The 4,816-nt window shown below is 40.5% G+C and overlaps 1 long non-coding RNA gene across 1 annotated transcript; it reads left to right on the plus strand.

Annotated features, from left to right (window-relative positions):
* The first annotated feature begins 374 nt into the window (after window positions 1-374).
* Window positions 375-1,609, plus strand: LOC128529930 (uncharacterized). Its single transcript, XR_008361095.1, has 4 exons — window positions 375-686; window positions 767-844; window positions 949-981; window positions 1,291-1,609. It is a non-coding gene; the product is annotated as an uncharacterized LOC128529930 (long non-coding RNA).
* Window positions 1,610-4,816: the final 3,207 nt, after the last annotated feature.

A 4,816-nucleotide genomic window follows, 5' to 3' on the forward strand; every position in this document is an offset into this window, starting at 1 on the left:
AGGACCCGAGGTTTTTCAGCGGAACATCACACAGATACACACTGCCTCCACCCGCTCATCTTTTTATCATAGTGCATTCTGCTTCCATCTCTTCCCCAGGTAATCGGCACACACACAGACACACACCTGGTCGTCTATGCCGTACAAAAAGCTTGATTCATCAGTTCTGATGCTTATGTGCCCATTGTAGGAGGTTTTGGTGGAGTACACGTGCACCCTGACCCTGACTCCATACACATCAAACTGTGCTGCACTGTGTGTTCTGACTCCATTCTATCAGAACCAGTGTTCATCTTTATTATCAGATTGAGCTCCAGTTATCAATTCTATTAGATCGGACTAGACAGGTCACCCTTCACTTCTCTTGTGCATCAGTCAGCCTTGGCCACCCAGTCGTCACCCAGTCATCACCCAGTCGTCACCCAGTCATCACCCAGGCGTCACCCAGTCGTCTAGACATCGGAATATGGTCCTTGTCAAAGTCACTCAGATCCCTACACTCGCTAATGTTTCCTGTTCCCAACACATCAACTTTAAAAACTGAACTAACCTGAGAGTCGTGGGAGCATGTGAGATGGAGAGAAGGGGTGGGGCTTCCAGGTGTTTTCTTTATCCAGACTAATTCTTTCTCTCTGGTGTCTTTACAGGAAAAAGCACAACGAGAAAAATGACTGCCAGTTTAGAAGGTGAACACACTTAAACCTGGATTTATATCACAAAAATACAAAAACCATATGATTACTATAAATATATTATTTTTCTTTAGAAATTAATGAGTGTGCTACGGTTTTGAATGACATATCAAGAGAATGTTCGCGCATGACCTTTTTATGGTATTTTTATGGTAAGTTAATCCATTTGCTTAGGTTAATATTTATTTCGGCTTTTAATTTTACCCAGAATTTGCCATCAGTAACGTCTGTACTGGTTGTTTTTTCTTGTGTCCAGGTTCCAACCCGACCATCAGAGCTTTATTTAAAGGTAAAATAATTTCTAATGAATCTAAACATTGTATAAAAGCTTATTTGATTTTGTGTGACAGATCTGATATATGCTTCCTGTCCACTTTAATAGGAACACCTGTAGTTCTCTCCAGTCAGATAGATAACTGAAAAGGTGCAGCAGTGTTTCCTATTAAAGTGGACATTAAGTGTATATTAAGTTCCAGTGAAATTTTGCTAACTTTATACATGTAAGGCTGACTTCGACAACTAATAATACTTCTTCCTTTTGTTAGCAGTAGTAGAATGCTGAAAGGACTAACTGGGTATTTTTCTTTCTCTCTCCCAGACATTACCATCTGCAGCATTAATGAGATGATCACAGCCACTGCATCATGTTAAACATATAGAGGGCGTGTCCTTAATATCAACCAATCCGAGCAAAGATCATGTTCAGTCTGTTTTCCTTTAAAATATACACTTACTGATCATACGGGGTTTATTAATCAGCCTGTTAAACATTTAATCCTGAACTTGTTAATATCTTCATTGTGTTTGTTTTGGTCACTTCAGCTTTAACTTTTTGTCTTTTATTTTCTGTAACCTTATAAGTAAGGACTTGTCCTCAGTGTACTTCCTGGGATTTAAATAAATAAATAAATAAAATCACTTCCTACAGAGACCTACACGGAGTGAGTGTGTTTCTTTTACTTTAGATTTCCCCTAATGAGGAAGCGATTTTGCTGTCATTGTTGTTGTTGTTGTTGTTATTGTGTTGTTTGTGTTGTTTGTGTTATGTAAAGTTTTATTCAGATACCTGATCAAGTGACAACGGTTTTCCTGAATATCCTTTAAAACCATAAAATAATTCACACCTCACAACTCAAGTCTAGCTAGGAAACAGCACCAGTGTCAAGCTAGCTAACATCAGATTATATATTATACTAGGCTCTATGACTTGGTGTAAACTCTTCATTATGTCTGAATGTTCATCTAGTCTGTGTTACATTCGCATTTCCCAGTTAGGAAGCTGGGGTCAGAGTGCAGGATCAGCCAGGATACAGCGACTCTGGACCAAAACGTTTCTTACTCCAGACCTTCCGAATGACCTTTTACAAGCCTTAACCACTTAAGTCACACCTGCACCAAGCCTTACCAGTATACTAATCACCGGCCTGCTCACCTGTAAACATCTGAACCTGTTACTCACTGGTTCGTGACTTACATTAGATGAAGTTTTTTGAAGCTTAAATGATTTATAGGTGACCGTGTGGCTTAACAAACAAAACACACTCCTGTGAAACTGCTCAGGTACAGGTACTGGACTGAAGATGAAGCTGGGGTATGCTGTGGTGTGGTTTGACACCAGGACGAGATCCTTTGGGTGCTGTGGGTTGTGGTGCAGGGCCTCCATCGACTGGACATTTTGTACAGTGTATCCCATGGGGCTCGATCAGATTGGGATCTTGGGAGTTTTAAATCTGGGTTGGGGGCCTCAGGCTCTTTGCCTGCTGAGTGCCATGCACCGTAGGCTATGCCATACTTGGTGAGAAGAAGAAATGTGACAAGAACCTGATGTCCGATTAAGCACAACTGGACTTAGAATGGCAAGTTCAATAACAACAGATTATGGACAGACGGGATAAAGTTCTCCTCTGCCTGTAGAAGAATGATGGGAAGAATAGAGTATGGAGAAGTGAAGAAACTGTAACTGTATAAATTTATTAAATTTAAAGAGTTTCCACAATCAACTGCCTCTACATCGCTGTCACATGACCTTTCATGATTCAGGCGTGTTTTTATGTTCTGTTGAACTTGTATGCTTGCACCGTCGGCCATGTAGTTAAGTACCTATGATGATGAGGCACTCTGTAAAAGACACTTTCCATATTTCTCCATACAGGTATGATATTTGCATATACATTATAGCTTGTCGGAGGAGCTGGATTTGACCATTATATTTAAATTTGGTGTAGAAGTACCACATGTGTGGTGTTCAATAAATCTAATCCAAATACTGCACAGAATATTTTATGGCAGTAAAGAAGTAATAGTGCCATTACAAAATATTGCACCCAAAAAAGTCCAAAAATCCAGCAGCAACCTGCAGAGAATCCACAGTGGCAGGTAGGGAGAAAGAGATGTGGTTCTTAACTAGCCACTCTACTGTAAGTGCTCCATGACTGTTGAGAGCAGAGTAATAGGGTACTGGTCAGTCAGATGGCCTGTTACAGAGATCTTTGCAGTAGAAACAAGGAAACTGCCAGGTGTACCGGTTTGTCCTGTTTTGTTTGTATGTAGACAGAAGAGGCCTGTATGAGTAGTGTTACTGCAGGCACAGCATGGGATGTGTCTGTACTGTAGCTTGATTTAGTGTCTGGTCAGCTCATGTGAGAACAATAATGTGCTGGATGTATTTGGGCTTTTACTCAATTACTTATCCATGACTTTGACATGCAGTATGATTTAATGTCCCTGCTATAAGGGGGAGTTGCTGAGGAACCCAACCTGCTGGGAAACTGCAAAAGTCATTTGAAAACACCAATCCGCCAAGAACATAAGCCATCATGTCCCTGTTACAATCCTCAACAACAATAAAACCGTGCTTGGATGTGAGTATCTAGAGCGCAGATTCCCAGAGCCCCCTGTCCTGTCCAATTTAGCATTTTCCCAGCTCCTAATACACACGATGTAATTAATCAGCTAATTTACAGCCTGATCTGATTTGAAGTGAATTTGATAGCAAGGAAGAACTGACATGTGCAGGACAGGGGGTCCTCAGGAACTGGGTGTGGAACCTGACCTTCACAGCATTAATAATCACCTACAAACAGTCTAACTCTCCACCTGTGCGTGTGAGGTGGGAGGGATGTAAGTCACTATTAGAACTGAATTTGCATGGAGGAAAAAACTTTAACAGTAATTAATGTGACACCAAAGCCGAGCCCGGACCCCCTTTGTCGGATCACTGTTGTGCATGTTTGTCACTGTGTTACAAATCCATGTTTGTCACTGTGTTAATCTCTGTGTGTTTCTCTCTCTCTGCCTACTCCAGGACTTTGTTTTCCTTTCATGTTAAATTTCCTTGGCACAAGTGAATAAACTTTGTTTGCTTTTTCCTGCATCTGCGTCTGCCTCCTCAATGGACATGACAGGTCTCTTACATGTAATGAACAGGATAAGGTGCTGACCATAACATGGCTGAGAAGGCATTCTCGCTGCGGTGGTGGTTTATTACACTTTTCCCACATGTGTACTGTATATCCTTTCCTGTTAATGATGTAATCAGTTGTGGTAATTCTATGGAAAGTCATGTTAATTGTATCCTTATTTTAGCAATAAGCATGAAGTTATTTGTTTACTTGCATAAATCTGTACCATAAACATAAACTATACTGTGTATTTGAATGTAACCCTTTGGTGGTTACATACAAATCATGAGATGTTATTAAATCATTTAAATTGGTAAACAGGTCGGAATTTACTTTCAGGAACAAATGAGCTAGTTTTGCCACTTGTGTTACAGATTATCGCATTACTAAAAAAAGGATGTGCATTAGACATCACTTCATTAAGTGATGAGTTAAAGTGACAAGGAACTTTCCAGAACATTTAAAAGGTTTGGGTTTCTCACCTGCCATGTGAAAGCCCATGTTCGATTCCCAACTAACACCCAAACCCCATCCAGTGCAGTGCCGACCCAAAGCCCGAAAGCATCATTATTGGTTGTGATTGTTTTACATATTTTCCGCAGTGTTATTTTGAGCATCTCTGTGCAGGTGAGTGTGTGTGTTGGGACACGCCCACTGTGTACAGTTTTTAACTGAAGAGGAAATGCTGTATTTCTCCTAAATGAAGTGATCTAAGAGCACAAA

Source organism: Clarias gariepinus, chromosome 9, assembly GCF_024256425.1.
Source record: "Clarias gariepinus isolate MV-2021 ecotype Netherlands chromosome 9, CGAR_prim_01v2, whole genome shotgun sequence".
In the NCBI taxonomy this organism is placed as follows: Eukaryota; Metazoa; Chordata; class Actinopteri; order Siluriformes; family Clariidae; genus Clarias; species Clarias gariepinus.